The sequence below is a fragment of the Alexandromys fortis genome, unplaced genomic scaffold (assembly GCF_014885135.2).
Source record: "Alexandromys fortis isolate MF-2015 unplaced genomic scaffold, M_Fortis_MF-2015_v1.1 scaffold_28, whole genome shotgun sequence".
In the NCBI taxonomy this organism is placed as follows: Eukaryota; Metazoa; Chordata; class Mammalia; order Rodentia; family Cricetidae; genus Alexandromys; species Alexandromys fortis.
Window position 1 is genome coordinate 14,458,031 of NW_026067901.1, and position 9,758 is coordinate 14,467,788.

Below are 9,758 nucleotides of genomic sequence, written 5' to 3' on the forward strand. Positions count from 1 at the left end.
TCCTGGGGCAGATGTTTCCTCTGCACATTTCCAGAACACACACACCAGGAGGAAGTGTTGGTATCAGAGCAGGCCTTGAGGAACCAAGCGATGGGAAACAGGACTGCTTGTCACCCAGCCCACAGTTCAGGCACTCACCCCTTCTGGGACTGTCCTGGATGACAGGCCTGTTACTTTCCCCTCATGCTGGGTGAATCCCAAACCTGAACAACAGAGTCTAGTTATGTCCCTGACCTGATACGTGTGAACTGCCCCAGAGCTAGCCTGTCTACCTGCTTCCCGCAGGGGCTGCTTCCCGTCGGCAAGGTGCTTGAGCTGTCCTCTCCCCCAGGCCCTGAGATAGCCTCCCCCCACTCTGCCTCCCTTCTTCTCTGATGCCCAAGTCTCTGCTAGAGTAACCATTTGTCTTGGGACTACACTTGTCCAACAGGCTTTTTCTACTATGTGGCTCTGCCGCTGTCCTTGGTTTTCTGGTCAGGCTCCTCCTGCCTCGTTGTCCTCCCTGCACAGTGTCACCAACCTCCTACTTACCCGCCTCTTCTCTGCCTGGGTTATGGGCCATCTTCCCATCCTTCTCCAACAAAGCAGCACCCTCCCTCTGAGTGACCTATCACCTCTGTGTCAGGCCATGCTGGGGGGGGGGGGAGGGAAGGGGAGAGGGTGTAGGGAGTGCCAGCTGGGTCTGCTGTAGACCTGACATGCCCTGCCGTTGAGATCCTGAACATTCTACCCTTAGCCTAGCACCCAGGTATTCATTGTGTTACTTAACGTGAACCGTGAACCGGACCTACTGAGTGTCCCGACCTCCTAGGGCCTGCTGTGAGGTAGCAGCGGCTGCTTCTTGTATGGGTCCTGCCAACCTCAGCTGGATCTGCAATGCTTTGAAGTTAAAAACAGCATTCTCCAAGAGCACATTCTATTTTATGGAATAAAGCATTACCTAACCCAGAGTATAAAGGAAAACCAATTTAAGGGCTTACAAGAAAAAAAAAAAAAAAAAGAGTCCTCGTTTTTTTTACCCTTAGAAAGGCAGTCTTTCTTTTGTCCCCTGCCAAGGTACCTGGAGCTGTTAGCAGGAGCCAGCCCCTGAGTCTGAAGCATACCCTGCACCTAGCCAAGGTTTGCCCTGCCTGCCACACCAGGTTTAATTAATTTGTTTTTTTTCTCATTTCTTTACCACTTTTTGAGGGGCAGGGTAGTGGAGTTTGAGAAAGTTTTACACTGTAGTCCAGGCTGATTTTAAACTCACAGCAATCCTCCTGCCTCAGCCTCCCAGGTGTTAGGATTACAGGTGAGAGAGTCTCAATGCTTGGGTGATTTTTCTTATATAAAAATGCCTTGTGAGTTAAGAAAAATAAAAAGAAAAGAAAACTGTTTTAAAGGGCTGGTAAGGCTGGAGAGATGGCTCAACAGGTAAGAGTACTCAGCCTTCCAGAGGACCCAGGTTCAGTTCCCAGCAACCACACAGTAATTCACAACTGTCTGCCACTCCAGTTTCGGGGGCTCTCACACCATCTTCTGAGTGCCACAGGCATCAGATACACATGTGGCACACATGCACACATCCAAGCAAAACACTTGTACACATAAAATAAACCTAAAACAATTAAAAATTCCAGGCATCGTGGCACACCTTTATTTCCCAGCACTTAGGAGGCAAAAGCAGGCGGATCTCTGTGAACTTGAGGCCAGCCTGGTCTACTTGGTGGATTCTAGGGGAGCCAAGGCTACAAAGAGAGACCTTGTCTCAAAAATAATCTAAAGAAAAAAAATTTTTAGGCACTGGTGAGGTTCAGCAGGTAAAAGCACTCGTGTAAGCCTGGCAACCCGGGTTCAATCCCTAGAACCCATGGAAAGGCAGGAGAGAACCAGCCCACAAGGTTGCCCTCTGAGAGCTTTTTATGGGACAGTGAAGTCGGAACGGTGTTCATTTCTGGGGTCAGAGTGAAGCTCTTGCCCAGGTGGGCATCAAGGGGTCCAGCACAGCAACCGTATGGCTGTGCAGCCCTGCCACTGCACCAGCTTGGGTGCAGGAGGGAGGAGATCTAGTCATGGCCTATCTGTCACACAGAGCTAGGTATCAAGGGTCACCAGGGCCTTTCCATCTCTTCAGTCACCCAGCTGCATAGGGACACTGGAAGCCTGTCCAGGACGGAGGCCCCAAGGGTAATGGCAGCTATATTCTCCCCTCCCCCGCCCCCACACCCTGCCTTTGTTTTTTTTTTGTTTTTTTTTTTTTGAGACAGGGTTTCTCTGTGTAGCCCTGGCTGTCCTGAAACTAGCTCTGTAGACCAGGCTGGCCTCGAACTCAGAAATTTGCCTGCCTCTGCCTCTGAGTGCAGGTACTAAAGGTGTGCGCCACTACTGCCTGGCTTATTCATATTATTTTTAATTGTGTGTATGGGGGTATGTACACATGACCACAGAGGTCAGAGGTGATGGGTTCCCCTGGAACTGGAGTTACAGGCAGGTGGGGACCACCTGATGTGAGTGCTGAGGATCGACCCCAGGACCTCTGGAAGAGCAGCAGTGCTCTTAACCACAGTCCATCTCTCCAGCTCTCTTTTTAGCTTTCTCATTGTATTTACTGTTGTTGTGGCATGGAGTCCCCAGTGCCATGCAAAATATCTTGAACCTGGCCCCTGAGTCTGTTTCTGCAAGGTACAGCCTTCAGGACACCCTTTCCCACTAAAAACAACAACAACAAAAGCAACAACGAAAGCAACAGCAAAAACCCTCATGTCTTCAGCATGGAGACTTTACAGATGTAACAAGCTCAAAACCTGCTGACTGATCAGGAGAGGACACCACACATGGAGAAGGCTAAGCAAAGACAGGCAGAACCTTAAGTGAGGCTGCCATGAGCCAAGGGATGCTGGAGCTGCTGTTGCCTAGAAACAAAGAGAGGTTTGGAGGGAACAGTGCCCTGTAAACACCGGGTTATGGGCCTCAGACCTCCTGAACCATCCAAGTATATTCCTGGGTTTTTAGGTCCCCCATGTTTGTAGGCATTGGTTCCTCAGAAGGAGAGAGGTGGTTCCAGAGACTCTCCCTGAGTCAGTCGCTGATTAGTGACTGTGGACATGCCTGATTTGGTCCGTCCACATGTCCTCAAGCTTAGTTCCCCTGCCTCTGGTTCTGTGTCTGAAGTCACCTGCAGCACACTGTTGATCTTTCCCAGGCCGAATTTTTACGTCCAAATCTGATGGCTTATGCTTTGTGTCCCTGCCCTGTCTCTCTCAGCAGCTGGTTCCCTGGTCCATGTGCCTCTTGCCTTGGGTTTCTGGGATCTCAATGCACCCCTCTCTTATACACTCACGCACACACACATACAGGCATGCACACATGCACGTGCACACACACACATGCACACCTCTGAACTCCATCCAGGAACCAAGTTTTCTTCATTTTTATCACCCTAATGCTGTCCCTTCTGCTACCCTGTCCCCATTCCTCTCTCTCCATGCCCCATCTCTCCCACTCCCTCCAGCCCCACCCTTCCCTTCTGAACAGGCAGGCCCTTATTTCTGGGACACCTGGTGGCTGGCACTCATGCAGAGGTTGGGGACACTGAGCCCTCCAAGGGGATAGAGGGCGTGGGTAGGAATGGCAGGATCTTTCTTCCCTGAGGGCACCCCTCCTGCTGCTGTGGTTATGGCCTTGGCAGCCTGAAAACAAGTTGTTAGCTGACTCATCTCAACCAAAACCTCTTGGCCCGTTTCCATTCTGGCAGGTCATGTTACTAGGCTGCTCAGCCTGCTGGGCACCTTGCTCCAGGTGCAAGGCACGGGATCCCTCTCTATCTCTCCTTACCTCTGAATTCTACCCAGGAACTAAGTTGCCTTGATTTTTACCACGTTGTCCCTTCTGTCCCCTGTCCTAGTCTGTAGCTGTCCTGTGCAACCTTTGTTCTAGACTCCAGGCCCTCGCTGCCTGGAACTGCCGTAACAATGTCAGCTGGTGAGTTGAAGGAAAAACCAAGAGGGCCCACTGGGGCGGGGGGCGGGGAGGGGGCACCATGGGCTGCGAGAAAGCACGGGTGGGAGGCTCCTGGCCTTGACACATTCTGCTCTTCTCCCCTCCCTCCCTTCCCCCACCTCCAGGGGTTCTCTGTGTCCTGGCTGTCCTAGAAATACCTCTGTCGACCAGGCTGGTCTTGAATTCACAGAGATTCATCTGCCTCTGCTGGGATTAAAGGGACATTGTTCTCAAGAAGAAAGCACTGAGAGCCAAGAGTCATCCTGGCCCTCCTAGCTTGGTCGTTGTCCTGTTGAACAAGGTGGCCCTGGGACGTTGGTTACCACACAAAGACCACCCCCTCCACCATCCAGTGATTCTTCTTTCATTTTTGTAATTTTGAAAAATGTGTATTTTTATGTGTATGGGTGACTTGCGTGCATATATGTGCGCCAGGCTCATGCATTACCTGTGCAAGCCAGAAGAGGGCATTGGATTCCCTGGGACCAGAGTTATAGATCATTGGGAACCATCATATAGGTGCTGGAAACTGGACCTGCGTCCTATGGAAGACTATCCATTGCTAAGTCACATTTCCAGCCCCTAATCCTATAATGCTAAAGCAGGTAACAGTGTGACCACCGTCCAAGCCTTGGATGCCCACTGCACCCCAGCTAGGCTAACAGGGACCACAGCTGGCTTACCAATCAGTCCCCAGCCTCTTTTCTCGGCTCCTGCCCTGTGGACAAGGTCGTAACAGTCTATCCGAACTGCCTGCCACCCACAGCACCACTCAGGAGCAGAACCCTGACTTTATACTTTCTCCAAGCTTTACAATGACTACTCTGAACCTACAGTGGGTCCCTCCTTGTACTGAGACACCCTGATTTCAGTCTGCGCCTTCTGACAGCTGTCAGTCATGAGCCTACTGCCCTGTGGTATCTTAGGGACAATAGGAGAAAACAAGAACCTTTATTGGTTCAACCTGGGAATGTGGGGTTTGGATGCTGCTGAGTTTCAGGAGAGGTTGAATCCCTCCCCAGGTTGGCAGAAGCCCTGTCTTATCTTAGCCTGCAAGTAGACAGATTCCTCCAGTCTGAAGCTTCAGGGACCGGGATGGGTGCATGAACAGTGGGGGATGGGATCTCAAGGCAGCCCTGGGCACTGTGCCACCCTCCACAGTGAGGTAGGGACCAGGTATGAGTTTGGAAACTGAAAGATGCCTGGGGAAGATTTTAGTGCTAATGGCTCAAGGGCAGGAGCAGGCGTCTACAGATCTGCAGTTTCCTCCTGCTTTGCCATGTGACTGCAAACTACTTACTAAGCCTCTTGCAGCTTGCTTCCTCATCTGCCAAATAGAAGCTAGCCTATGCTCTCCTGCTTCACATGAAGAGACAAGTTAAAAAGTGCTGGAAGCCGGGCCGTGGTGGCGCACGCCTTTAATCCCAGCACTCGGGAGGCAGAGGCAGGCGGATCTCTGTGAGTTCGAGACCAGCCTGAGTCCTGGTAGCGGTGGCAAATGCCTTTAATCCCGGCACCCATAAGGCAGAGGCAGGTGGATCTCTGTGAGTTAAAAGTCAGCTTGGGCTACAGAGTTAGTTCTACGATAGCCAGGGCTATACAGAGAAACCCTATCTTGAAAAATTACAAACAAAACAAAAGGTGTTGAAGTGTATGCACCTGTTTGTATGTGTGTCCAGAGGACAACCTCAGGTGGTCCTTCCTCAGAAGTCGTCTGTCTTAGCTTTGCTGTTTTAATTCGTTTTATTTTCTGTGTGTATGTGTGGGCACGCTCATGCCAAGTGGCTCATATGGCGGTCAGGGGACTGGCTTCCGAAGTCAGTCATCTCCCCCAACCAGCAAGCTGAACTCAGATTATCAGGCTTTGGCAGCAATTTTTGCTTGCTACGCCATCTCGCCAGTTCCAACTGGTTTTTGTTTGAGACAGGGGCTCTCACTGGGACCTGGGGCTCACTGTTAAGGCTAGGCTGGCTGACCAGCAAGCCCCAGGGATCTGCCTGTCTCCACCCTCCCAGAATTGGGGTGATAAGCACACATCACCATGCCCTACTTTCAATTCCTCTCCCCCCCCCCGTCTCTCTCTCTCTCTTTCTTTTAAATATTTATTTATTATGTATACAATATTCTGTCTATATGTATGCCTGAAGGCCAGAAGAGGGCGCCAGACCTCATTACAGATGGTTATGAGCCACCATGTGGTTGCTGGGAATTGAACTCAGGACCTTTGGAAGAGCAGGCAATGCTCTTAACCTCTGAGCCATCTCTGTAGCCCTCTTTCTTTCTTTCTTTCTTTCTTTCTTTCTTTCTTTCTTTCTTTCTTTCTTTCTTTCNCTAAAAGGGAACTCACAGGAGGGTGATCCAAGCACTCGGAAGTCACACACCCAGCACTAGGGAGATAAACCGACAGACAGAGGATAGATTTTTCTTTTCCTTTTCTTTTTTCCTTTTCTTTCTTTCTTTCTTTCTTTCTTTCTTTCTTTCTTTCTTTCTTTCTTTCTTTCTTTCTTTCTTTCTTTCTTTCTTTCTTTCTTTCTTTCTGAGACATGGGTTTCTCTGTATAAGAGCCCTAGCTATCCTAGAACTCACTCTACAGACCAGGCTGGCTTCGAACTCACAGAGACCTGCCTGCCTCTGCCTCCTGAGAGCTGTCAATTTTTTCATGTGAGTTCAGTGGTTCAAACTCAGGTCATATGCTTGCATGGCAAGTACTATACTGAATGAGTTCAGTCCTCGGCCCCAGTTACTTTTTTTTCTTTTTCTCAAGCTTTCAAGACCCTGGTGCACATCTTCCTAGGGTGGCCAGATACGTGTGGACAAAACAGGGCAGATTCCGGGTCGGAGCAGCAGGAGTGAAGTGGGCTATCTGGGGTGACTTCTGGATGTAGCTGGTTTTTCAGGCTGTGCCCTGCATAACAGCGAATGGACAGAAAGAGCGGGGGGGGGGGGAGAACTAGATGGCTTCACAAAGACAAGGGGGACAGATTAGGAAAGACGCTAGATGTGGACTAAAGAATTTGAACCCTTTCTGTAGGCACTCGGCAGCCATGGAATGTTTTTGAGGAGCAAGAGTGGTAAGGTTGATGTCCTTAGAAAGGTGAGTGAGGGTGTGGGTGGTGGTCCTGAATGCCCCTTAGTGAAGGCAGCTGGGAAGCCGAGGGTATGAGGAGAAAGTTCCGCCCCAGGAGATTGCGGATGTGGAAGACAGAAGGGAGCAGTCCTCAGCTGCCAGCAGAGGGCAGGCGTGGGAAAGGGGTTGGCACCTTCAAAGAAATGACTTTCACAAAGGGACTTCCTGTGGAGAGGTCATTTGCTCTGGGTTACAAAATCGTACTGTTTCAAGGTGGCGACCTAATGGCGAGGAAATCAGTTCCCAAATCTTCTAATTAAGATGAAATCAGTACTTTCAGAGTGAATTGAAAGGCTGTCTAGGCTGAGCTTGGTGGCTGGCGCATGCCTGTGATCCCAGCCCCTCAGAGGTGAAGACAGAAAGTTCAAAGTCATTCATCCTTAACTATATAGCAAATTTGAACAAAACAGTCGATGGGAATCTGGGCTTATAGGAGTTCTTCCCAAGCAAGCAGAACACTGGGGCTTGTTTTTCAGTTTTGTTTATATTTCATTTTGTCCACCATGACGCAAGGGTCATTCCCTACTTGGCCCAGCTGTGGACAAGCAGCCAGGTCTTTGCTGCAAGGGAACAGGTGAGAAAGGCACAGCCCAGAGGGAGGAGGGTAGGGAAGAGACCTAGCCTGCTGCTGAGGGCTCAGGTGTGACAACTGTGTGCAGTTGTCTAGGCTGACTGCTGGGCACAGGGGAGTCCTCCCTGTCTGGAAAGGGTGTGTGCTCCACAGTGCCTGAAACTGCTCCGCGATCTCAAGGGCTGAGCTGCTGAATCTTAGTCCATTCTAGAAGGAAGGCTGCTGAGCCTGTGGCTAGAGCCCTAGCTGCCCAGTACCTCCCTGGTCCCCATCCTGACCAGCAGTGCCTTCTTTGGTTACTCCATTCCCATGCAGGGAAGTCAAGCCAGGAACTCAATCAAACATGGCAGGAACCTGGAGGCAGGAGGTGATGCGGAGGTCATGGGAGGGGATGCTGCTTCCTGGATTGCTCCTCGTGACTTGCTCAGCCTTCTTTCTTATCAAACCCAAAACCACCAGCCCAGGGGTGGCTCCACCCACCCTTGGGCTGGGCCTTTTCCCCCATTTGCCAACAAGAAGTAATAGACATTTATTGAATATAACTTCAAAGCCTGGACCCTGACATTAAAGAGATCCTGAAGGACTCTCTACCACCCTTCTTGCTGTGTGACCCCCATGCCAATTTAGATTCTCTGAGCCTGTTTCCTTGGGGAAAGCCAGCGACATGAGAGTGACAGGTATCCCTGCCTGCTGCTCAGGCAGAATCGCTGGCTGCACTTGGATGCTTGGGCCAGTTCAGGGCTTGTTGCCTTGCTGCTGTTCTTAGCAGAGCAAACGACACACCTGCTGGTAGGAGCTGTCCTCTCCCTTCCCTTCCCGTTGTCCCCGGGGCAGGCAGTTTCTAGACCCTGCCCACGGCTCTTGGCTTACAAACAGTCAGTATGGCGGAGCCAAGAGAGGGTGTTGCCCTGTGCTGGGAGAGCACTGGGCTGGGTGAGGGCTGAGTCATAGCCATAAAGCTAGGGGGTGTGTCTGTCATGGTGACACCAAATACCCACATCCGGCAGGGAGGGAGCTGTATCTCCTGTCTCGCCAGCAAGGGAGTTCAAACAGAAAGGCTTTGAGGGCTGCAGGAAGCAGGGAGACAAGTGGAGATGTTTGCCCAGCAGCTGCCCTGGCTTAGCATCAGCCCACACCTGGCCTGGCTGGTCACTTGGACTGGAGTGGCTTCCCGGTGGCAGATACAGCCAGCTCTTGTAACATTCCTTTCTCTCCCCATCCAGGTCCCCAGCAGCCCTTGCCGCCCTGCCTCAGGGTCACAGCCCACACTGATCCTCTTCCTGGCTGTTTTTCCTTTCCCCCTACAGGATCCTGCTCTGCCCTAAGGCCCAATTAAAACCACACCTTGCTGCCGAGGCTTTCCGCCATCTTCTGTGAAAGTACCATTGCCTTTGTCCCTACCCATCCTTGTGGTTCCAGACCTTGCAAGCCCCTGGCATGCCGGTGTCCAGGCCAGACTTGTCTTTCTGTCATCTTTCCCTCCTCCCAGATAAACCATCCGTTTTTCCCTACTCAAGTTTGAAGAGTTTTAAATTTTGTTTTTATTATTTTTTAAATTACATTATTTATTCCGTGTGTAGGGGGGGGGGGGGGCTCGTGAGTGTGTGGCCAGAGGGCAGTTTTCGATGTTAGTTCTCCTTCCTCTGTGTCTTCTTGAAATTGAAGTCAGGATGTCAAGGCTTGCACAGTGTCTTGGGGTTTCTGTTGCTGTGATGAAACACCATGACCAAAAGGAAGTTGGGGTGGAAAGGGTTTATTTGCCTTACACATCCACATCATTGTTCATCCGTGAAGGAAGTCAGGACAGGAACTTACTTAAGCTGGGCAGAAACCTGGAGGCAGGAACTGATGCAGAAGCCATGGACGGGTGCTGCTTGTTCACCATGGCTTGCTCAGTCTGCTTTCTTATAGAACCCAGGACCACCAGCCCAGGGATGGCACCACCCGCAATGAACTGAGCTCCCCCAGGTCAATCATTAATTAAGAAAATGCTCTACGGGGGCTGGAGAGGTGGCTCAGCGGTTAAGAGCATTGCCTCCTCTTCCAAAGGTCCTGAGTTCAATTCCCAACAACCACATGGTG

The 9,758-nt window shown here is 50.9% G+C and overlaps 1 long non-coding RNA gene across 1 annotated transcript; it reads left to right on the forward strand.

The window, feature by feature from the left end:
* The first annotated feature begins 3,674 nt into the window (after window positions 1–3,674).
* LOC126492986 (uncharacterized) lies at window positions 3,675–9,169 on the forward strand. The gene is made up of 3 exons (XR_007589733.1): window positions 3,675–3,960; window positions 7,010–7,072; window positions 8,984–9,169. It is a non-coding gene; the product is annotated as an uncharacterized lncRNA (long non-coding RNA).
* Window positions 9,170–9,758: the final 589 nt, after the last annotated feature.